Here is a 26,310-nt window from a genome sequence, read left to right as displayed (position 1 = left end):
TGAAATAACTGTGGAAAAAGTAAATGGGGTTGGATTCTAGAGTTTCTTATTTCTTGGAAAGAAATGTGAAATTCAATTGAAATATTTCCTGGGGCAGATAAAGATTAAAAGAAAATTAATGTTACTGTGTGGGCACAAATAGAGTATGTCTGTAATTATCATTGCTGTAGGCTAACTAAAATATTAAACAAGTACAGGACATATATGCCTCCAGTTTTCTAGAAGTTTTATTTTAACATAAAACATATGTTAAATTATTTTTGCTCTAGGGACTTGGGATCCTCATTTTATGAGCATAGATACAATTAAGTTTGTCCTAAAAATGGAATATTTCCAGGGTTTTTGATTTTAGCTGTGGGCATTTATTTTTATAAAAGTATCTTTTCTTTACAGATCAGACTAATCAACTACACCAATCATCAACTGAAACTATACATAATATTATTTCTGTCAAAATCTATTAATTTAATTCTTAAGTAGGAAACTCAATTTCATAAAACAAGGAATACTAAATATTGATCTCTTAGTGACACCAATACAATTTAATTTAAGTAGATTTATTTGAACATATATAGACAGAATAAGCATCAAATAAGCAGGATGTGGAATTGTGAAATATTTGAAAAATTATGTCTGTAGGAACAGAGAGGAGAGAAAGCATGTGGTGGGTAGAATGTTAAAAGTTGGTGGTATCAGCATTAATATATGTGAAGAAACATGAACTTATTCTTAAACGTATAGTATTGTAAAACAATGGTACAGCAATGAACCAAAAATAAGGTATATTCTGGACATACAAAGCTAATTAAATCATTTGTCTGCCAAACAAATGCTTTCATTTTTATGATAAACATCTAACACTAAATCAGTTCAAAGCCATTAATTTGGAGCTGGAATATGATAATCTGTTAGCCTGTCTATCATCTATACTCTCATCCCTGTCCATATCCCAAACTCTTCATTATATTAAAGAATCTGTCTCTCTTAGTGGTCCTTGGAAACATCAGGTATTCTTCTACCAAAGGCTTTTTCTAGGTATTTATCAAAATGAGGACTCTCTTCAGGTAGATAACTGCATAACCAATTCAGGTCAATTGTGCAATATATTTACATCTTACCTCTTTATGGTCTAATTTTATCACTATGCTTAATATTATAGTCCACTGAATTACCCACTGTAGAGATACTTTTATGCTATAAAAGAAGATGATGATGATATGATGTTTATCTCTTCTTGTTGGTATATTTTCTAACTATCTCAATTTCCCAGATAAATCCTGAGGCACGGCTAAATATATACTAGTATTTTTTAAATGTAGGAAATGTTGACATTTCCATTCATCCATATATCTGAGTTCTATCTAATTTATGCTTTACAAAATTAGATTTGTAAATTATATTACTGGTGCTGATAAAGTAATATAAATTTATTTATTTCCATTAAAGTTAAATCAATAAAAATTTGTGATTTTATTTAATATTTTAATCATTTTAATATTAAATAATTGTATTTCTATTCTTTTGGACCAAATATATTCCTAAATATACATGCTAACATTTTGCTTCTTGTAAAGTTCATCAAGATCATGTATCTTCCATTAACAGATGTTGAGTACAGAGACAATGACAAATTTCAAGTGATTACAATGAAAGAAAGATCTGAGTAAGAATATTCTTATACTATTTATTTAGATATTTATATCACCAAAATTTTGCATGGATATGATATTAGGTACTAAATTTAAAGGTCTGGTGAAAGTTTAGAAGTTAATTAGCAATACATGTCCACACACATTTCTTTAATTTGGATATCAAAAGCACAAAACATGTGAGAGAGTTCCATTCTTCCCTCATTTTCTTTTCAAATGTTTATATTATTTTGAGTATTGTGGCTTGCATATATTTTATGGAAAATAGGTCATGTCTTTTAACATTCATTTTTAGCTAAAATCAACTGACTAAGGAAACACTCTCAACTCTCCTAACTCCTAATGTTTAGAGGTACATAGGCATGTATCGTACATGCTTGATCATGATAAAAAATATAGCCCTAAAATAATTTGAAACCAAAAATTGAGCTGTCCATTTTATTACCTAGAAAATATACTAAATATATTTATACACCATTGATATTTTATAAAAAGTAGTTTTCTCCAAATCAGTATTTTAGGAGGCTTTGTGTACAATGATGTCTATATGCTATAATTTAATAGATGGCATTTCTCATTCTCTTCCTTTTACTAGTATTTTTCTATCATTTTTAGTAATCATATTATAGAAGATATACATATGATCCCTTGAAGAGCTGATGAATTCTAACGTATTTGTTCACAATAACATTTTCCTACTAGGCTTAAGAAGTTCATAAAGGCTTGGTGAATTTAAAGTCTTATTATTCAATAATGAAAACCCATTAATCCAAAGAGTTAAAACAATCTGCATTAAAAAATTTTAAATACAGCTTTACTATTTTAAAAGCCAGCCAGCATCCCACAAAAGTGTCTAAAGCAAAAAAAAAAAAAAAAACAGGCACTATTTCAGAGAAAACTCATTATCTATCCAATGTTCTCAATGAATGTGCATGGATATAATGACTTGAAGATTGCATCATATTGCAGTGGCATGGAGTATTTTACCTACGTGTTGTTTTATATACCTTATGGTATATTTCAAGGTCTTTAATCCATTTGGATTTGACCTTTGTGCATGGTGTTAGACTGGGGTCTGAGTTGGCTTTTTTTCAACTGGCTAATCAGTCGTGCCAACACACATGTAAAAAAGGCTTTCCTTGCTCCATTTTGGATTTCTTGCTCCTTAATCAAACATTAGTTGATTGTCTGGGGAACAATCTCTGAATACTCAAGTCTATTTAACTGATTTGAGGATCTGTCTTTATTCCAATACTATGCTGGTTTAATAACTATTACTTTGGTATACAATTTAAAATTGGAAAGGGATGGAGCAATAGCACAGTGGTAGAGCATTTGCCTTGCATGCGGCTGACACAGGATGAACCTCAGTTCAATCCCTGGTATTCTATATGGTCCCCAAGCCAAGAGTTATTTCTGAGCTCATAGCGAAGAGTAACCTATGAGCATCACCATGTGTGTACCCCCAAAAATGAAAATTAGGAAAAGTAATGCCTCCCATATTCCTTTTCCCAAGAATTGTTTTAGCTATTAGTGGGTGTTTATTGTTCCAAATGAATTTCAGGAAACTTTGATCCACCTCTTTAAAGAATGATATGGCATCTTAGGGGTTATTAAAATTCTTTAAATACAGTTTTACTATTTTAAAAGCCAGCCAGCATCCCACAAAAGTTTCCAAAGCAAAAAACAGGCACTATTTCAGAGAAGACTCATTATCTACCCAATGTTCTTAATGAATGTGCATGGATATAATGACTTGAAGATTACATTTAATCGTGCATTAAATCTGTACAATGCTTTGGGAAGTATTGCCATTGGGGGTGACATACCCATTTGTTGCTCAGGGGTTACTCCTGGCTAAGTGCTCAGAAATCGCCCCTGGATTGGGGGAACCATATAAGATGCCGGGAGATGGAATCACGGTCCTTCCTTGGCTAGCGCTTGCAAGGCATACACCTTACCTCTAGGGCCACCTCGCCAGCCCCGAGTATTGCCATTTTAATGAAATTAATCTTGCCAATCCATGAATATAATATATGCCTCCAATTCCTTGTGTTTTCTTTTATTTGTTAAAGCAGGCCATTGTAGGTTTTTTTGTATAGGTTCTTCACCTCTTTAGTTAACTCCAAGATACTTGAGTTTGTAATGCACTAATGTGAATGGGTGTTGTGTATGTAAATATTTTAGGGGATTACTATGTTACTCACCCTAACCTGATTGGTGATTGTGCCCTACCCTAGGGTGTGACCTGGCATTCTGCCCACACCCTAGGGTAGTACCTGATTCTGCTTCCACCATTGGTTGGTATCTGATCCCACCATTGGGTGGTACCTGATTTTGGGGGATAAAAACAAGGGTCTGTGGAAGGCTGGGGCTTTTTTGCTGGAACTGAGGCTGAGTCTTTGGACTTCAGTCTTGTCCACCGAATAAAGCTAATATTTCCACAAGCCTGACTGTCTGCGAGCTGTTTACCTGCCATTTCACCTCAGAACCATTGGCAGACGCGTGATCCGAGCTGAAGGGGAAAGACCTCATCCTCCATTTCTCCATCAGTCAACCTCTTCAGGGACTGACTTGCAACAAATGGGATTGTTTTTTAATGTCCATTTCTCCTCTATCATTATTGGTGTATAAGGAGGTCATTGATTTTTACTTGTTAATTTTGTAGAGTGCCACCATATCAGTAAAAGGATGAAACTGGAAATTGAGATTCCATAAGATCTGGGTATACCACTCCTAGGGATATATTCTAGGAACACAAAAATACAAAACAAAAATTCCTTCCTAACACGTATATTCATTGCAGCACTATTTACCATAGCAATACTCTTGAAACAACCAAGGTGCCCTTCAACAGATGAATGGCTAAAGCAACTGTAGTGCATATATACAATGGAATATTATGCAGCAGCCAGGAGAGATGAAATCATGAAATTTTCTTAGACATGGATGTACATGGAATCTATTGTGCTGAGTGAAATAAGTCAGAGGGAGAGAGATAGAAACAGAATAGTCTCAATCATCGATGGGTTTTAAGAAAATGAAAGACATTCTTGCAATAATTTTCAGAGACAAAAGAGAAGGGCTGGAAGTTGCAGCTCACTTTATGAAGCTCACCACAAAGAGTGATGAGTGTAGTTAGAGAACTAACTACATTGAAAACTATCCTAACAATGAGAATGAATGAGGGAAGTAGAAAGCCTGTCTACAGTATGTGGGGGGGAGGGAGATTTGGGACCTTGGGGATGGGAATGTTGCACTGGTGAAGGGGGGTGTTCTTTACATGACTAAAACCCAACCATAATCATGTTTTTAATCAATGAGTTTAAATAAAGATATTTTGTTAAAAAAAGAAACTTTGGGGAAATAACATTTAATAAAATGTATACTTATATCTATATATATAAATACATATATTGGTCACCCACTATATTATTGCTCTGGGTCCTAAATATTTCTTTTTCACTAACATATTATTTATTATTATGTTACTTCCTAGCTAGCTATTATCTCTGTTCAGAAAGCAAAGCTCATGATGATAAGCAACATGTCTCTTTATTAAATGTTATTTTATTTTATTAAATCTTATTAAATGTTTATTATATTAAATGTTATTTTCATTAGTTGCATGATCAGTGTAACTAATCTCTAAAACTCAATTTATATCTCTAAAACTCAATTATCAATAACTTTCTAAACCATGGTTCTTTAGTAAAAAAAATAAAATAATAAATGTTATGTCCAGGGCCAGAACAATCGTTCAGTGGATAGGGCATTTGCACACAGCTGACCAACAGGGCTGAAGGACCAGGATTAATCCCTGAGCACTACCAGGTATGTAACCTATTTTCCAGGGGAAAAAATTATGTCCAGTGTTTAGAACACTCAAGTATTAAACAAACCAAATATTTATTTATAGAACTTAATAAATCTATTAAAAGCACTTACAAATTAAATACTATTTGTGTTATCTGGGCACACAAATAGACTCAGAGCCCTGGAAAAGTTTAAGAATTTTAAGATATCTTATTAACTGGTGACTACATGGGTCCCAGACCCAAATCATGCAGCTTTGATGGTAGATTTTCAAAGCCTTTACAGAACGAAGCATAATTCCTAGAGCAGATGTGCACAGGCAGATAAACAGGTCACAGTAGTAGGAAATGTGATTATAATCACAAGGCAGCTTTTGGAAAAGCCCTATCTTTAGTCGCAATAATAAAAATTATTTTTGGAGGTATAGGTTTAAGAAAATCCCTGTACTGTCCTTGGTTAATAGCATTAAGGGATATGTCTAGTTTTGTTTTTAAGAAAACCAAAAGCAAAATAGTGTTCTGGAAACAAACTTCTATATTTATTCTTTTAAAAAACATGTCAGTTACATCTAAATTTTATTATTTACAATTCAAAATTAATTCATATTTTCAAAAAGAATAGATTTGATTCTCTTTCTTACTAATCTAGAGCAAAAGACCTAAAACTTGGAGAACACATTTCTTTGGGGGTGGAGGGTCACACCTGGAGGCTCTCAGGATTTACTTCTGGCTTTTTGCTCAGAAGTCATTCTTGGCAGGCTTGTGGGACCATCTGAGATGCTCGGATTCAAACTGGGTGGCCGTGTGCAAGGAAATGCTCCACTGCTGTGCTATCGCTTCGGCCATTGGAGATCACATTTCTTTTCAAGAAAATTACAAAATTGAGTATTGACTATTCAATTTTGCTCTAAAATACTGAGCTATATTTCTTTTGAAAAATTGATTTTAGGGCCGAGGTAGTGGCGCAGCAGTAAAGCGTTTGCCTTGCATGCAGCAGGCCACAGTTCGATCCCTGCTGTTCCATTTGGTTCCCCAAGCCAGGGGCAATTTCTGAACACAGAACCAGAAGTAACCCCCGACCATCAACGAGTCTGGCCCAAAAACCAAAAAAAAAAAATTGATTTTAAATGTATTGATTTTAATATTGAAGTTTTGATACCTAATCAAGTTCAGCACTAGAATTGTATTATCAGTTATGGTTTATGTCTTCATTAGAGACATGACTCGGTTTTTTTAGTGCTTTCCTTTAAAACTCTCCCTCAGCTATTCTAAGTACTCTCCAAACTTTTTTCTTTCAGGAGATAACATGAATGCTATCCCTCCTACCACAAATTCTATAGTTGATTTTCACACATTTGAGGAAATTGCAGCAGTCAGCACATTCAGAATACAATGGATGAGCCTTGTCCTGGGAAAATCACCTTTGTGATCATGTTATCTCCCTTGCTCCAAACTATTAAACAAATAACCAGCAGCAGGAGTACATTAATTTAAGTTTTAATGTAAATTTAAATAATTATTACCTTGAAAGTGTCATAGCTTTCATAAAATCCATTTGTTGAATTTTCCCCTGTTTTACATGTATTATTAAAATGTACAACTCTTTGGGGGGGGCACACCTGGTGACGCTCACGGGTTACTCCTCACTATGCACTCAGAAATCGCTACTGGCTTGGGAGGACCATATGGAATGCCGGGGTGTCGAATAGTGGTCCGTCCTAGATTAGCACACACAAGGCAGATGCCCTACCACATGCACAACCACTCCAGCCCCTAAAATGTACAACTCTTGATTGTATAATTTTAATTATATTGACAATGAGACATTAAATAAATTATAATATGTCAAAATCTACCGCTAGAAATCTTATTGATGTAGTTTTTAGTTTGGATTGGTTCTCCAGTTCTCCTAAGCAGTGCTCAGGAGTCCCATATCTTCCTCTTGGTCCAGCTGTTCAATGTGAGAGCCTGGCAGTAGTGCGGCTCAGCACTGCTCATGCCAGAGGTTACCTGAACACCCTAGTGTGCTTGAGGCCTGAGAGGGCAGCTCCCAGGGATGTTGAAAGACCATGTGGTACAGGGAACTAACGAGGTTTGGATGAGTTCAAGACAAGAACCATGATTCCTATACGATGTATCTGGCCCTTCAATGTGTGTGTTGTTTGTACGTCATGGATATATAGAAAACCATGTAGTCTCAGACAACACTCAAAGTAACAGTGGTGAAGGGCGGTGTGTTCTTTTTTATAACTAAAACCAAACTACAAACCAGTGTGTAATCATGGTGCTTGAATAAAGATATTTTAAGAAAAAAGTGCCACGGTAGCTTCAATTTTCTCTGACAGGACAATTTTCGTAATTATAATGCAATTTTCTCAAACTCAAAGACCTACCTGAAAATAAAATGACCACTTTTATTTCACATCATGAAAAAATAGGAATTGGGTCTCTTAGAAATATACAAACGGGGCCGGAGAGATAGCATGGAGGTAAGGCGTTTGCCTTTCATGCAGGAGGTCATCGGTTCGAATCCCAGCGCCCCATATGGTCCCCTGTGCCTGCCAGGAGCAATTCCTGAGCCTGGAGCCAGGAATAACCCCTGAGCACTGCCAGGTGTGACCAAAAAAAAAAAAAAAAAAAAAAAAAGAAATATACAAACATTAAGAACAGAATAGAACTATTCACTGTGTATTTTTATCATCTCTTACAATAGCATCTCTCAGAAGTCAGAGCTTTACATATAAAATTTTCAATAATCAGATTTCCATTTATTGCTGAAAAAGCTAATTGATGAAGTCTATAATTATATTTGGTGTGAATTACCAGTTGGGAAGAGACTTTTCAAAATCAAATATTCTGTATTCACCCTAGTGATTTTCTCCCTCAAGTTGATTAAACTTAAAAATGTAGGCAGGGAAACATTTGTGACTGTTCCTCATGAAATAGTAATCTTACTAACTTGAAAGAGTAGGAAAGTTTTAATGGCAAAAAAATAAAATGATCAGAATTTCCTCTTTAATAATGTAAACATAGATGCACTTAGCGCATGTCCAATCTTGAGTACATAAACAAACCTGGAAAATTGTGATATTCTGTGGAGAAACACATCATGCGTTACCAAGAATATGATTTATCTTAAAGATTATAAAACATCATTAATTTAGTGATGTTTATAGAAATTCATTCCCTTTGCTGCTATGTTGCATTAAATAATTAACGATGAGGCTGGATGGTGGAGGATGCCATCCAGCCCACATGGCTCTGCAACCTCCATGCAGCCAGCGAGTTCCAGGCCCAGGTGAAATTACTCACTCACACGCAGCCATCAGGAAGAATCATCTTTATTCATGCCCTAGCCACCACAGGTGTGTGGCCTATGTCAACCTTTCAAGCATTCAGCAATATTTTGCTAGCCCTGCATCTTATCTCCTGTTAGCCATCTTCCCTTTGGGCTCCATGCGGCCCAAAGATCCAAAAGCCAGGAAACCAAGCCGGGCCAAGAGAGAAACGGCAAAAGGGCAAAGAGCCAAAAGCTCCGAATTCCCTTGGTCCCAGCCTTATCTACCTTTTTCCAAACCCCTCCCAGGAATGGGAGGGGCTTGCAGGTAAAGTTACACCTACTATCCGGTTCCCAAGACCCCTCCCAGAAATGGGAGGGTCTAGGGTCTCAAATGGGTACACCCACACTGCTAGATCAGCCTTTCAAGTCCTCGTTTTATTTTCTGACTAGTTCATTCACTCTATAAGTTCTGTTCTATGTGTTCATTGCATACCTAGCACTGTACAGGCAAGGGATATGTTCAAAATGAAAATGTTTTTACAAATATGTTAGCTTATATAACAATTTACAAACCAGTCGCATTGCAATCAACAAATCATTTGACCTGTAATCCTTAGTGTATTTGTAATGAAACTGGAATTGGAGATAAGAAACAGAACTTCTCAGGACAACAATCATAATATATGCAGTGCAAACATTTGTCCTACTTCTCAGTAAAATCTTAAGGATAGTTATTCAGTCACCTCTGGGTTGTTTTTTACAGTGTTCCTTTTTCTCCTGTTCTTTCTCACTGCTCTGGATTGTTACTTATTGTGATGTGAATGACCTCATTAAGATAGTCATACTTCTCTGTTTGCCCTGTTCCAAATCACCTTCAATTCCAGGTTCTTTAATTGTTGTCTGATAAACCACTGGAACAATCTTGGTTGCAAAGGCAGCCAGGTGAATCCCCAAGGTTTGATGCTCTGTGCTTCACTTCTCTTCTGTGCTAACTGTGAGACCATTTGGCATAGGTGACTCAGAGCCTTCAAATAATTAGTTCTTGTGCAGAATGGCAAGCATTTTTTTAAGTGGCGACATATGCAATAATTGTTTGAAAACCCAAATAAATCTATCATTTGTAGTGTGACCCATTTTAGTGATTCCCTGTTAACTTAAAATGTTTTATATGAGTAGTGACCTGAGTAAAGTCATCTCCTTCTTACTTGTGAATTATTTCAGATACTGTCTGTCCCATTTACATCTTTTTCAACTAAAGAAAACAAAATGAATTGATTGAAATACATAAAGCTCAAAAATTAGGCACAAAATGAGAATATAATTGCGATTAAGTATAGAAAAATTTCATAACTTCATTTTTTCTAACAGCTGCATAGTATTCTGTTGTGTAGATATAGTTTGAAACCACAGTTTCTATAGCCAATCACCTGTTGTCAGTTACCTGGATTGTTTCCAAATTCTAGCTATTGGAAATAATTTTGTGATGAACAGGGGTGCAGAAGGCATTTTTATATTGCGTTTTTGCATTCCTAGGATATATCCCTAAAAGTGGTATTTCTGGATCACATGGGAGCTAAATTGCCAGGTTTTTGAAAAATATTCATATTGTTTTCTAAAAGGCTGGACTAGTTGACATTCCCACCAATAATGAATGAGAGTTCCTTTATCCCTTCATTCACACCAGCACTGGTTCTTGTTTATTGTGATGTGTGCTAATCTCTGTGGCGTGAGATGATACCTCATTGTTGTTTTGATTTGCATCTCCCTGATGAATAGTGATGTGGAACATTTTTTATGTACCTTTTGGCCATATGCATTTCTTCTTTGAGGAACCTTATTTCTTCTCCCCCCTGTTTTTTTTTTTTGAGGGGGATGGGGTTATATAATTTTTTTCTTGATACATTTTGTTAGTACTTGCATATCTTAGATACTATCCCCTTATCAGATGGGTTATAGGTAAATACTTCTCTCATTCTGTGATCACAGAGAGCCAGGAGTAACCAAAGAGCTTTGCTGGTTGTATCAAAACAACAAGAACAACAACAACAGCAACAAACAAAATACAAATTGAAGTTATTGAGCTAAATTTGTCTTGAAGCAAAATTTTCCTCTCCTATAAACTGTTTGAACTATGACTGTGAGTGGGTTTTTGTTATTTTCAAATGAAAATATGAAAGTTTCTGAACTGGTAACAGAAGTCATCATATTCCTTCTTGTTTATATCATACACACTAAGTTTATTAAAGACCTTTATATATGAGTATCTAATGAAGTGTGTGCCATTATTCACTGCCATCTATAAACTAAAATATATCTCAAAGTCATCATTTAGCCATATGAGCAAGAAACACTACTCAGATTTAAGTTTATTCACCCTAAGAACTATGCTCATGGAAATTAAACAATAAAAAATATGGCTGTCAAAAGCCACATGAAAAAATGTACCACGGGGCCAGGCAGTGGCACTAGAGGTAACGTGCCTGCCTTGCCTGCGCTAGCCTTGGACAGACCGCGGTTCGATCCCCCGGTGTCCAATATGGTCCCCCAAGCCAGGAGCGACTTCTGAGCACATAGCCAGGAGTAACCCCAGAGACAAAAAAGATGAGGTCTGGAAGGACCAGCTCACAATATGAAGTTCAATACAAAGAGTGTTGAAATAACTACTCTAAAAACTACCATTACAATGTTAATAAGTGAGAGAGGTTGAATGCCTGTCTGTCTTAAAAGCCGGCAGGAGAAGGGAACGAAGGAAATGGGGGGCATTGAGGGTGGGAATGTTGCACTAGTGAAGGGAGGTGTTCTTTTTATGACTAAAACCCAACTATAAACATATTTTTATTCATAGTGCTTAAAGATATTTTTAAAAAATAAAATAAATATGGCTGAGTATGTTTTCCATATGCAAATATTGAAAGAGAAACATTTTATAGCAACTACTAATAATATAATGAACAGCATGTGAAAATTTAGGTTTTGTAAAGAACAATTTTACATTTTTTTGCAAGAAGAAAGTAATCTATGAGAGAATATATTAAAAAATATACAGCCAATAAATAATGGTAAATATTTTCCTACTAAAATACATAAGTTGTTGGAACCTATAAATGTTTACGCATCACCAATCTTATTTAATGTATTAACCAAGAAATACATTGAGATAGAGTTTAATGAGTCAGGAGTGGTAGTACAGTGGTAAGGAGTTTGCCTTGCATGCAGCTGACCCAGGATGGTCTGGTCCCCGGCATCCCATATGGTCTCTCCATCCAGGAGCAATTTCTGAAAACTGGGTATTCTCTTGCCAAGTGTGATCACCCGCCAAAAAAAAGAGTTTAATGAGTTAAAGATATGTTACAGGGATTAAGATGCTTGCTTTGCATGCAGTCAATTCCAGTTTCATCCAGTCATAATATATATGGTCCCTGAGTAGAAACAGGAGTATTTACTGAGCACTGAATCAGGAGTAGCCCCTAATCATTGCTGTATTGACCCCACCCAATACCCAAAATACATAGTGTGTGTGTGGTATTGAGACTAATACCAAGAAGCTTGAGATAGGAGAGTGACATGCTAATCATGAGGCTGGAGTACAAGACTGGAGTCTTATGCAAGAAAATAAATAACATTGAACAATTTGGTAGTGTATAAAAAACAAGTTGTTAGAAATTTATTCAATGACATTTGAGAGAAATTGCTTCAGAGTATTTCCCCATGGACATATACATTTTAATGTCAGGTTTTTATTTTATTTTTGTAACCCTAAAATTATTCTATATTTTTAATATTATCTTTATTTAAGCACCTTCATTACAAACATGATTGTAGTTGGGTTTCAGTCATAAAAAGAACACCCCCTTCACCAGTGCAACATTCCCATCACCAATGTTTTCAATCTTCCTTTTTTCCTCTCACTCCACCTGTATTAGAGACTGGCATTCTATTTCTCTCACTCATTGACATTGTAATGATAGCTGTCAGTGTAGTTATTTCTATAACTGCACTCAACACTCACTGTGAGCTGGTCCTTTCAGCCCTCATTTCTACTGTCTCTGGGTTATTATTATAATAATATCTTTTATTTCTCTTAAACCCCATAGATGACTGGGACTATTCTGTGGCTATCAATTTCCCTCTGAGTTATTTCATTCAGTATAATAGATTCCATGTCCATCCAAGTATAGGAAAATGTCATTACTTCATCTCTTCTGACAGCTGCATTCAGTATATGTACCACATATGTACCACAGTTTCTTTAGCCAATCATCTGTTGAAGGACAACTTGGTTGTTTCCAGAGACTGGCTATTGTAACTAGAGCTGTAATTAATAGAGGTATGAGGAAGACATTTTTTGTATTGTATCTTTGTGTTCCTAGGTTATATCCCCAGGAGTGGTGTAGCTGGATCATATAGGAGTTTAATTTACACTTTTTTGAGGAATCTCCATAATGTGAATGAGAGTTCCTTTCTCTCCACATCCCCGCCAACACTGATTGTTCTTGTTCTTTGTGATGTGTGCCAGTCTCTGTGGCATGATATGGTACCTCATTGTTGTTTTGATTTACTTTTCCCTCATGATTAGTGATGTGGAGCTTTTATCATTTGCCTTTTGGCCATTTGTATTTCTTCTTTGAGAAATTGTCACTCATTTTCCCCCATTTTTGATGGGGTTAGATTTTTTTTATCTTGTTAGGTTCTATCAGTAACTTGTATATTTTCAATGTTAGCCCCTTAACTGATGGGTATTGGGTGAATAGTTTTTCCTGTTCTGTGGGTGACTTTTGTATCCTAGGTACTATTTCCTTTGTGGGGCAGAAGCTTTTGAACTTAATATAATCCCATTTGTTTATGGCTTTAATATAATCCCATCTCTGCTACCACTTGTTTGAAGAATGCTGTTTCCTCCTTAAAGATGCCTTAATCTCAGTGTCATAGAGTGTTTTACCTATGTGTTGTCCCATATACCTTATAGTTCTGAGTCTGATATACAAGTCTTTAGTCCATTCGGATTTGACCTTTGTGCAGGATGTTAGATGGAGATCTGAGTTTGCTTTTTTGCAAGTAGCTGACCAGTTGTGCCAACACCACTTGTTGAAGAGCCTTACTCCATTTTAAATTTCTTCCCACGTTATAAAAATTAATTTATTGTATGCCTAGGAACATTCTCTGAATACTCAAGCCTATTCCACTGATCTGAGTGTCTGTATTTATTCCAATTCCATGCTGCCTTAATGACTATTGCTTTGTTATACAATTTAAAGTTGGAGAAAGTGATGCCTCCCATTTTCCTTTTACAATGGTTTCTTGCTATTCACAGGTGGTTATTGTTCCAAATGAATTCCAAGAGTGTCTGATCCACTTTGTTGAATTTCATGGGTATCTTTAGAGAGATCACATTAAATCTGTTCAATGCTTGGGTATTATTTCCATTTTAATAATGTTAATCCTACCAATTCATGAGTAGGGTATATGTCTCCATTTCCATGTATCCTCTGTTATTTCTTAAAGCAGGGTTTTGTGGGGGTTTTTTGTATAAGTCCTTAAACCTCTCTAATTAAGTTGAATCCAAGATATTTGTGTTTGTGTGGCACTAAATGTGAATAGGACTGTTTATTTAATGTCCATTTCTTCTCTATCATTATTGTTGTAGAAGGCATTGATTTTTGCATGTTAGTTTTGTAGCCTGCCACTTTACTCTGTGAATCTAGAAGCTTTTTGGTAGAGTCTATTGGGTATTCTAAATATAGCACCATGTCATCTGTGAAAACACTGTGAAAACAGTGAAAGCTGGATTTCTTCCTTTCCTATCTGGATGTCCTTGATAACTTTTTCTTGCCCAACTGCTATAGCAAGAACTTCTAGCACTATGTTGAATAGGAGTGGTGAAAGAGGGCAGCCTTGTCTTGTACCAGATTTTAGAGGGAAGGTTTTTCGTGTATCTCCATTTAGAATAATATTTGCCATTGGCTTGTGGTAGATGGCCTTGACTATATTGAGAAAAGTTCCTTCCATTCCCATATTGATGAGATTTATAACAAGAATGGGTATTGGACCTTATCAAATGTTTTCTTAGTATCTATTGATATGAGCATATGAGGTTTTTCTTTTTTTGTTGTTTTATTGTTTGTATTTTTGTTTGGGGGCCACAGCTGCTTATACTCAAGGGTTACTCCTGGATATGCACTCAGAAATCGCTTCTTATTTGGGGAACCATATGGGATGCTGAGGATCTAACCTCAGTTCATTCTAGGTCAGCCAAGTGCAAGGCAAACATCCTACCAACTGTGCCACTGCTCCAGCTCCTGATCATATGGTTTTCCTTCTTCTTTTTGTTGATAAAGTGTATTATGTTGATAAATTTATGTATGTTAAACCATCCTTGCATTCCTAGATTGAATCCTACTTGGTGGAGTCTGGCCTTCTTGATGAGGCATTGAATCCTCATTGCCAGAATTTTGTTGAAAATCTGCAGAGTCAGCCTACTTTGTGCAGAGTCCTGAATAGATTATGCTGCTGGGCCTTTCTTGGCTTGTGCTGGGCCCTAAAGAGATTATGTTTGCTGGGGCCTTCTTGGCTGCATCACACATTAAAATGAAAAAACAGTCAGGGAGCAGAGAAAACCAGGCGGAGGGCAAAGAAGGAAAACCATAGTTTACTGTCTCCTTGTTCCAAGGTTGGAGGCCCAATGACTGGCAAGCGAGAGACTTAGGGACAAGTCAAATTATTATTATTATTTTTGTTTTGTTTTTTGGGCCACACCAGGCGGTGCTCAGGGGTTACTCCTGGCTATCTGCTCAGAAATAGCTCCTGGCAGGCACGGGGGACCATATGGGACACCGGGATTTGAACCAACCACCTAAGGTCCTGGATCTGCTGCTTGCAAGGCAAACACCGCTGTGCTATCTCTCCAGGCCCAAGTTATTTTTCTTTTAAGAAGAATTCTATTGAGGGCCAGAGAGATAGTACAGCGGTAGGGCATTTGCCTTGCATACAGATGACCCAGGACTGATGGTGTTTCAAATTCTGGTATCCCATATGGTCCCCCAAGCCTGTCAGGAGCGATTTCTAAGCCCAGAGCCAGAAGTAACCCCTGAGCACCACTATGTGTGACCCAAACTCCCCCCCCCCAAATTAGGATTTTATTCTATTTAGCTTATGCTTTAAGTTATACTAAGTTGATCAAAAGAAAAATGTCAGAACTAAGTCTGAAAAGCAGACTAGCTAATTGATTTTATTATAAATTTTGAAATTCTCAATATTGGTGAACCTGGCACCACAGACTCCTCTTTGATTTGGGGGTGTGCCCCAACACCAAAGAAATATATAGAAATACCTCAATATTTATTGTCTTGTGAATATTTTCCACCTTTTACTTATTTATACTTGATAATTTCCAACAAATACCCTTCAATTACATTTCAGGAACGAAGCAGGTTTTAATAACATGTTAGCTGAATATTTTCTATTAATATACCATCATTTTTAAAGATGTTTAAAAGGGGAAGAAGTTTCAAAGCCATCAAAGTACTAGGAAGGCCTCATTAAATGGACACTGACCATGCTAACAAAGGTTTGGCAAAGAAAATTTACTAAGGGACCACAGCAGAAGTATTGAGTGAATTATTGTTCAACTACATGAACTATGACAAGGAAATTGATCCTAGAGAAAAAGGCAATTGCTATTTTTGTTGGCATTTCAGCAGCTTTATATATTCTGTGTAAATCTGTCACTACTCAGACTAATGAGGAAGTTTTTAGGTATCTCAACAGGCTTTTCTGAAAATCATGATGGTCCTAAAGCATGTAAAAGCATTTTGATGCTTTACCGGTGATATCTTTTATAAATGTCTTAAAAGAAAAGTTGCCAAATACATACTTAAGCTAGTTATAAGCAATTTTTATAAAAGCTGAAAAGTAGTCACATCAAACGATGACTGATGAAACTGGAGAAATTTTATATATTTTTTGAAATATTGAATTTTGAGATTATTTCAAACTTGCTAATATAATTTTGTTACTCTGCATTCATTTTCAAGACAAATAACATATTCGTATTTTAGTAAGGATATTTTAACCTTTTTATTCAAATTACTGAGTTAATAAATCATCATTCTAACAGAGTCAGTACTCAAAATGAGAGTAGTAATATTCAAAATACTTTTATTGGTATATTAACAAAGAAACAAAAATCTTTATTAAACCGCATGTTCCACCATAAATAAGTTGTTAAAAATATTCTTGATTATGTATAAAAAATGCAAAAAATGATGATCTATGGAAATGTATATATTCTGTCATATATATCAATTACATATATTAATAAATTATGGAAGATTAATATTTCTAGATATTTATTTTAATAATACAATACATAAATTGCAAAATAGTTAAGAATAATGTTATTCTCAAATATCTATCTCATAAAATTGCTTAACATGTTTAATTTTTAAAAGATAATCTAAAATGTATGATCTATAAAATGATATCAAAAGCTCATTGCAAGTAATTAGACAACACTATAATATTTTTTCATTGAAACAAGTTTTGGGGGACATAGACAAATTTTTGCTAGGAGAGTCAGGCAGGGAGTACTCCTGGCTTTGTGCTCAGGACTCACTTCTGATGAAGCTAAGGAGACTATACCACAATAGGGAATTGAATCAGGTTCAACCACATGCAGATGAACACTTAAACCCTAAATTATTTCTCAGAACCCCAAAATAAATTTTTAAATTGATTTTATATTTTAGAAGAAAACATGAAAAAGATGACATTTAAGATATTTTCCTTTGAATAGACATTTTTGTTAAGGTAAATATTTAAATGTGATTTTTGTAGGTAGAGAAATGGAGGGCCCTTAAGGTCTGAAACCTTAACCAGTCCCTAAAGGCATGAAGGAGATTGAGACTAAGGACCATGGCAATAGCTCAGAAAGCCTTTGTAAAACAGATGTGGTATTCTGGCAATGTCCATGAGACCTCTTGCCTGTGCACTAAACTTAAGTACAATTAACCAGAATCACCTACTTCCTAAACACCATCTGGGGGAACTCTCCCCATCTAGCAGAAAACATACCAAGTGATATTTCATGATACCAGTCTTATACAAAGAGATATATATCTTTGGATAATTAACTTTAGTAGCAAAGGGGAAATAATAAAAATTTAAAAATGAGCCTACGTAAAGCTGAGAAAATTTATGCAAATACCACCAAAATAAAAACACATCCTCCAGAATAGATGTGTCCATTATACATCTGGCAGGAGGTAAATCTATAGAATATATAAAGAACTCATAAAAAATCAACCATAGCAAATAACCTAATTGAAATGGGCAGATGAATTAATAGATATTTCTGAAAGTAAATTTATAGATGGCCCCAGACATAGCAAGTGATATCTGTTATCTCTCTATTAGTAGGAAAATGTAAATTAAATAAAAAATGAGCTATCTTACACCTGTGAGAATATCCATAACCTGAACAGTCATTATGAAAAACAGTAGAGTGTCCTCAAAATAAGGAATATATACCCTATATGATCCAGTAGTCCCATTTCTAGGTATTTACTCTAAGAACAAAGCAGTAATCCAATGTTAAATGTGCACCCATTTGAATGGCAATTTTATTCGCCATAACCAAAATAAAAAACAACCTATGTCTATCAGCAGATGATTAGATAAAAAAGATGCGCTATCAGGCCAGAGCGATAGTACAGTGGCAAGCAGCAGAGCCAGGGACCTACCTGGATTTGATTCCTGGCATCCCATATGGTCCCTGGAGCCTGCCAGGAGCAATTTCTTAACAAAAAGCCAGAAGTAACCTCTGAGCACAGCCAGGTGTGGGCCAAAAAAACAAAAACAAAACCAAACCAAACAAAATAGATGTGCTATCTATGCTTAACAAATACATGCAAGTTGCTAAAATTTTTATTAAATCCAGACCTTTTCACATTATTGTGATCTAGAAGGTATTGTATTGTTTTTGTGATTATTATTAAGTCTCTTGGAGCAGCATTTTGATGTAAAAAAGTTTCATAAGAATTGTTTTCTGAACTTTTACATAGGCTTTTATTTAAAAGTCTCTAAATTAGTGAGGTGAATTAAATATAATAACAAGCAAAAAATAATGAATCTTCAAGAGCTCAAATATGATTAATTAGAAGAAATAGGAAAACTATCTCTTAAAGCTTCAGATGTATTCGTTTGTTTTGCACTTTAAAAACTCACTGCAAATTGCTTTTTTTGACATTGTTTTGAATGTATTTCTAAAGCATTGACATAAGAGTTCTCCCAGCTCACCTACTAAAATTAATTACAGAAATACCAAATGATTGCGTAATTGCATCTTCTAGTAAAGAATAACGTCATTCTACTGGATCTTTATATTTTGTTTGTTGGAGTTTATAATTGTTTTGAACGTGGTATTATTGTGTATTAAAGCTTCTAATGTTTCTGCTACACTGTGGTATGACTGCAAAAGCATTCCCTCTGGTTATAGCTGCATCTGTCTCAAATGAACAATCTAATTTTTTCAGATCCACGGGGAGCCATGCTCATTATCTTTACCAGGTTTAGGGCTTCAAGCATTAATTTTTTTATGGACACATGAATAATCAGGAAGCTGTTAACAAGCACCAAAGAAACCAGAAGATTAATTTTGAAGAGGATTATGTGACCCAATAAGATTGTTCTGCTAATATTCATGCTACCTTTTGTTCTAATTTGTGTTTATTGAGATGTGGGTACACAAGCATTACTTATAACTGTGCAGATTATTTTTATAAAACGCTTTTTTGGGTATTGGTAGCAAAGCTTGGTATAATGGTATTAAGATATATCATTGTTGTACCAGTATAAAGGCATGTTAATCTAGTAATATTTTCCTCCATTAAATTCAATAATTTTCAATAGAACTTGTATATGTAGCTTACTTTCCACTATGTATTATAAACTTCACACTGTGTCCATATAGTGAACTTAACAGTCCTAAGAATAAGGGCAATATTCTTTTGTCTGATTCATGGAGAATAAAATTATAGTAATAAATATATAATGCTTATTTAACTAAAATATCATTATTAAATTGAACATGTACCCACATAGAAATAGAATGTTTTCAGTTTTATTCCAATATAATAGCCTATGATAAGTATAGTGGTTAGTAAAATAAGTTTATACACCTAAATTTGCCCATATATTAATTCATTTTACTCACTTTTAACTTCTCTTTATGCTGAAATACAATGAGTAAAATTGTAGCGATCAAAATATATTTGACAAAATTACATGGACTACAATCAAGTTATGTCTGACAATGCAATTGTTTCTCCTCCTTTTCAAACTTGTTGAATATGTGGTTTTCACAGATATATAATTAACTCCTGCCAGGATTCTATATAATCTAAACCGTACTCCTCTGTGAAAATTTTCTCTGCTTTAAATTGTCCTGACCTGAGAGTGAAGGGGTAAATGCCTCTATTGAAACGCTATATGTACCCTGATCCATCAACAATAGCTAAATAAGTGTAGCATTCACCAGCAATTCACCAGCCATGGCTAAATAAATGTGGTATGAGTGGAGTGAAGAGAAAAGAGGAGTGACCAGTGACGAGGTAACCCACCTTCTAATTTAACAAGTGGATTATGAGCAAGATAAGCATCTTTAACTCTTTATCTCTCTATGTAATATATATATATATACATAATATTGTTTGTGTGTATGTGTGTAGATAAATAAGTCTCTACATATGAACATGTAGATATTAAGAAAATATAAATGATGCAGTAAAGTATATTTCACATACAGGATTGAATACTAAAGAGCATTCTCCAAAAATAAGCTACATTTAACACACTATTTAATATCTAGTGCAAAAAGATACTTATATGTGCATGACCTATTACTATAGCATATAAATAATTACTATTTTCTTATTGAAAAACTTAACTAAGTCATCAACGAGGCTCATTGTCATTACTTTTGACATGATCTTCTTTGGCTTCTGGTTTAGGGTCTATGTTAGTCAAAAATCGGAGTACAATAACAATGTCATTGAGAGAGAGAAGTACCAGGCCTTTCTCAAATACAGGCTGGGTGGGGGAGATGGGAAATGGGGAGCATTGGTGATGGGATTGTAGCATTGGTGAAGGGGTGTTCTTTGTATAACTGATACCCAATTACAATTATGCCTGTAATCAAGGTGCTTAAATAAAAATATTATTAAATAGAAAAAAAACTGGGGCCCGGAGTGCTGACTTGGAGTGGTAAGGCATCTGACTTGCCAGCACTAGCCTAGGGCGGACTGTGGTTCAATACCCTGGCATCCCATGTGGTTCCCCACTCCCCTGCCAAACCAGGAGTGATTTCTGAGTGCATAGCCAGGAGTAAGCCTTGAGTCTCACCCGGTATGGCCAAAAAAAAAAAAAAAAAAAAAAAAAAAACCTTGAAATGGAAAAAATTGGAGTACAAATAATTAAATAGAAATATCAGACATTTTAATAAAATTGTGTCCTTGTGTTAAGAGTGATAAGAGACTTATTTTACTAAAATATATTTTTTGTTTATCTAAAATTTAAATAATTGTGCATTTTCTCTTCTAACTAGCAGTCTGCAAGCTTGATTACTACTGAAAAATTTTAAAAAACACTTTTTTTCTTAGCACTAAAGTAAAATAAAACCTCAATAATAACTGTCCTCAAAAATGACAGAGTAATACAAATTTTTAAATTGAATTCAAATCTATAATTTGCTCACAGGCTCCAGTCCAACTTGGAGGCAAAGTGAACGCCTCCAGTTATCCTCCTTATTGCCTAATCAGTCAAACATTATATTAATAACACTCAGCTAATGGTGTGCAAAATCATGGCTCTCCTCTTGAAGCAAGATTTCACAAATGTGCTAATAGCTTTTTAAACTTTACACTAAACTATTGACTCACAAAGTATTTCTAGAAAAAGTGCTAAAATAGTAACGGTGAGTTTAATTGAAGAATAATCAAATTGCTATTCTATACAAATAATATCAAAGATGTTTAAGCACAAAAATTATTATGTTCTTAAGAAAAAGAAATGACAGGAAATGCATTTTAATCACTTATTTTCAAGTCAGCTTAGTCTAATGATAAGCAAAGAGACAGTAATTATTACCAAGAGAGCGAGAAAAAGAATTCACAAATGTTGGCAGTTCAATTAAAACAAAAACTGTACAGGTAATTGAAAAATATTTTAAACATTACCTTTGTTTTCAACCCCTTTCAAACTTTTATTCATTATGATAAAACATTCCACACATTCCATTTTCAGTAAGAAGAACCCATTATAGGATACCTGATCAAATAATATAGTATATATATATGTATATATATATATATATGTGTGTGTGTGTGTGTGTGTGTGTGTGTGTGTGTGTGTGTGTGTGTGTGAGACCCTAAAAAATTAAAGAAAATCAGACCAATTACAAAAGTTAAGATGACTATATTGTACTGTCAAGAAAACAAGTTAAAGTGCCACGGATATACTACGTAGCAAATGATGCTCTAAGAATATATTTGATTTTGTTCTCCCCGCCCCTATATTTGCTTTTATAACAATTCCATTTTCTGTCTAAATTGTGAGTACCTTAAATTGTAAAATGCTTTTGATCTTCCAAAAGAAATATACATGAGAGTTATAAGCCAAGCAGGTCACTGAATGTCCTACCACAGACTTGATACATTAAAACTATCCCAGCAAACCTCGATGGAACTGGAGGTTATTACATATGTGGTGCATAAGAAAGCAAAACGAAAGATAAATGATATTTGTTGCTAAACTCTGAGAACTAGAGTGAAAATTGATAACACCAGATTGGGTCTCCAGTGGAGTAAGTGTACTGGAGGTAACAAAAGAGCATGGTGAATCGCCCTGGTACTTCAGTGAGGAGATAAAGTGGTAACTATGTACAGCAAGGACATAAATTTCAATGTACTGTAAATCTATTAACTTATTATAATAAAAATTTAATTTAAAGAATATGGAAGAAATTAGATATTGACTCCAATAAAATTAAAAGATCCCAGGGGAAAGGTAAACCTAACTAGCAGAAACCTGTAATTTGTGTGGTAGAGTCACAGACTCATTTAAATGTGAAGGTTACTGCTTAGTTAATCCAATTTATATAATGCCTTAAGCAATTATATTTTGGTGATGTCACAGTACAGTGTGGTATGCATCTGTGTCTTCTGATTGAAAGCCAAATAAAGATATAAACAAAAAAGAGAAGGGAGAGAGAATGATAAAGAGAAAAAGAAAGAAACAAATTGAAAAAGAGATAAAGGAAAGAAAGAAAGAAAGAAAGAAAGAAGAAGAAAGAAAGAAGAAAGAAAAAGAAAGAAAGAAAGAAAGAAAGAAAAAAGAAAGAAAGAAAGAAAGAAAGAAAGAAAGAAAGAAGAAAGAAAGAAAGAAAAAGAAAAAAGAAAGAAAGAAAGAAAGAAAGAAAGAAGAAAGAAAGAAAGAAAGAAAGAAAAGAAGAAAAAGAAAGAAGAAAGAAAGAAAAAAGAAAGAAGAGGAAGGAAGGAAGGAAGGAAGAAGAAGGAAGGAAGGAAGAAGGAAGGAAGGAAAGAAAGGAAAGAAAGAAAGAAAGAAAGAAAGAAGAAAGAAAGAAAGAAAGAAAGAAGAAGAAAGAAAGAAAGAAAGAAAAAGAAAGAAAGAAAGAAAGAAAGAAAGAAAGAAAGAAAGAAAGAAAGAAAGAAGAAAGAAAGAAGAAAGAAGAAAGGAAGAAAGGAAGGAAGGAAGGAAGGAAGGAGGAAGGAAGGAAGGAAGGAAGGAAGGAAGGAAGGAAGGAAGGAAGGAAGGAAAAGAAAAGAAAAGAAAAGAAAAGAAAAGAAAGGAAAAAAAGAAAAAGGAAACAGAAGAAAGGAAGGAAAGAAAGAAGAATGAAAAGAAAGAAGAAACAAAGAAAGAAAAACAGAAAGGATAGAAAGGAGGGAGGAAGGAAAGAAGGAAGGAGGATAGAAGGGAGGGAGAAAGGGAGGAAGGAAGGACAGGTTGGGTGGAGGGAAGGAGGAAGAGAGGGAGGGATGAAGAAAGAAAACACTACTCCAAAGAAGCCTATTCAAGGTCGCTAAAAAGATAAAAATGTATAAATTCTGGGGCCGGAGCAGTGGTGCAAAGTGGTAAAGCCTTACTGGTGTTAGCCTAAGTCGGACTGCGGTTCAATCCCCTGGGGTCCCATATGGTCCACCAAGCCAGGAGCGATTTCTGAGTATAGCCAGAAATAACCTGAGTGTCATTGGGTGTGGCCCAAACAAACAAACAAACAAAAACATGTATAAATTCACAAGAAAATGTGGCTGGACAGGGAGATAACTAAAACACTACAGTCTGTGCATAGCTTGTGTGGGTTCCTGCCACTGAATTCCTTGCCCTTTTCATTCCCAAACACTATGATGTGTGACTCCAATAAAAATATTTTTTATTGATTATGTAGTGAAACCATTAAAATCAAAACCCACAGAGAAAGAGAGAGGGGGAGAGAGGGAGAAGGAGAGAAGAAGAGAGAGAGAGAGAGAGAGAGGAGAGAGAGAGAGAGAGAGAGAGAGAGAGAGAGAGAGATTTAATGCAAACAATCAACTTCTAGGAACAGAAAGCCTTCGAAGGAGATTTGGGTTCCAGTGCAGCCAATAGCATGATAGCAAGAGACCAGAGAGAACGACTTCTATTCAGCACATTTAAAGGGTGCTTTCATTGTAGTAATCCTGTCTCCAAATCTGCCTGCTCTCTAGTGTGGTGTGCTAATTATTGTAGGAGGAAAGACATTTCAAAGAGATTCAGTTTACTACAGAATAATCTGTGACAAAGATCTATCACTTTTATTGTCAATCACAGTGGCTCCAAAAGACAGTGGCAGTAGAAAGAGCACCTTCAGAGGACCAGGGACTTTGAAACCTCAGCACCCAATATCATCTTTAAGTATCAAAGAAGAAGCTGATGAATGAAACAATAACACGAAAAAGGAAGATGTCACTCTTTATTCTAATCATTAATGAATTTTCTCTCAAGAATTTCAGAAATAAGGAAGTAGTATTTCAAAGAGTTGGATTCCAAGTATATGAATTAAGGACAAAAAAAATGAAGTTTACAAATTATTTTTTCTATATTTTAAATATCCAGGCTAGCCACAACAGAAAATATAGATGTCATGAATCAAATACGGGCTAAAAAAACAACTGTGTCCAGTAAATCTTGGTTATAAGATCATTACTACAAAGACATTTTTGTTTGTTTGTTTTATTTTTCGTTTTTGTTTTTGGTTGTTTCTTTTGGCCACACCCATTGACGCTCAGGGGTTACTCATGGCTATGCACTCAGAAATTGCGCCTGGCTTGGGGGGACCACATAGGACGTTGAGGATTGAACCTTGGTCCATCCTTCTCTAGCACTTGCAAGGCAGACACCTTACCTCTAGCGCCACCACTCTGGCCCCACTACAAAGACATTTTATAGAACTTTTGCTTCACAATTTTTGTTCAGTTTTAATTATATGTTAACTATGAGCAAATACTTTGTAAAATATTACAGATGAATAAATGTTAAATCATGTTTTCTTAACATGAGCATTCTTACATGATTGGTGATTTAGGAAAAATAATACTAATGATTATATTTTCAATTGTCTACAATTTCAAAGTATCTCCAATGTCAGAAGAAATTCACCTAATTAGAATTCACCTAATTTGGGGGCAGGAGCACTGGTGCAAGCAGTAGGGCTTTTGCCTTGTATGTGGCTAATTTAGGATGGACCTCAGTTTGATCCCCCAACATCCCTGAGGGTCCCCCAAACCAGGAGTGATTTCTGAGCACATAGCCAGGAGTAACCCCTGAGTATCACTGGTTGTGGCCCAAAAACATACAAAAAAAATTACCTAATTCGTATATACTAACGTTATTTTGGATAATAATAATTGAAAAAAGTCAGATGCCTCATTTTTCTTTCTAGGGTTAATTCTCTTAACCCATTAAGCATTGAAAAATAATAAAATTCCTTTGTGCAAATTTGGAAAAGAGTTAACAATGAAGGATTTTAATATTCACAGACTATATTTATAATCGGGTCAATACATAACAAAGCTTCCTTTAATTCCTCATTTGATTTTTCATTTACAAATTAAATATCATTGCTTCTCAGAAGATACAAAGAATTATTTGGAAGGCTTATTCCGTATGGCATTTAATCTCAAAATTCTGCTTTCTAAATATAAAACTAAAGGGGAGAAATGTGCCTGCTAAGTATGTAGGCTGGGGATGTTGATGAGAGAACAGAGGGCATTGGTGGAGAACAGCTGAGGATTGACTGTGATCTGGAGTTTTGACATTGCATGCTAAAATTCTGTCATTGACCATTAGTAAATCAGCATGTTAAGTAAATAACATTATAAAGTGATTTTAAATTATTTTTAAAAGATGTCAATCCACCGTAGTAGTTTTATAAAATATGCAAATTCGTTTTATATTAAATAAAAGCTATTATTGAATTCAATAAAAATTAATTTATCAACTTTTTGCAAAAGTTTATAAATACTCCTTATTTTCCATT

The 26,310-nt window shown here is 34.9% G+C and overlaps 1 protein-coding gene and 1 non-coding gene across 2 annotated transcripts in view; both read right to left on the bottom strand.

Annotated features, from left to right (window-relative positions):
- Positions 1-26,310, bottom strand: part of CCSER1 (coiled-coil serine rich protein 1) — an 809,928-nt gene that overhangs the window by 384,039 nt on the left and 399,579 nt on the right. The window lies entirely within an intron of this gene.
- On the bottom strand, positions 6,760-6,921 carry LOC126032823 (U1 spliceosomal RNA). Its single transcript, XR_007504004.1, has one exon. It is a non-coding gene; the product is annotated as a U1 spliceosomal RNA (small nuclear RNA).

Source organism: Suncus etruscus, chromosome 16 (genome assembly GCF_024139225.1).
Source record: "Suncus etruscus isolate mSunEtr1 chromosome 16, mSunEtr1.pri.cur, whole genome shotgun sequence".
Classification (NCBI taxonomy): Eukaryota; Metazoa; Chordata; class Mammalia; order Eulipotyphla; family Soricidae; genus Suncus; species Suncus etruscus.
Note: the sequence above shows the minus strand (reverse complement) of the source record. Positions and strands in the feature narration are given on the sequence as shown.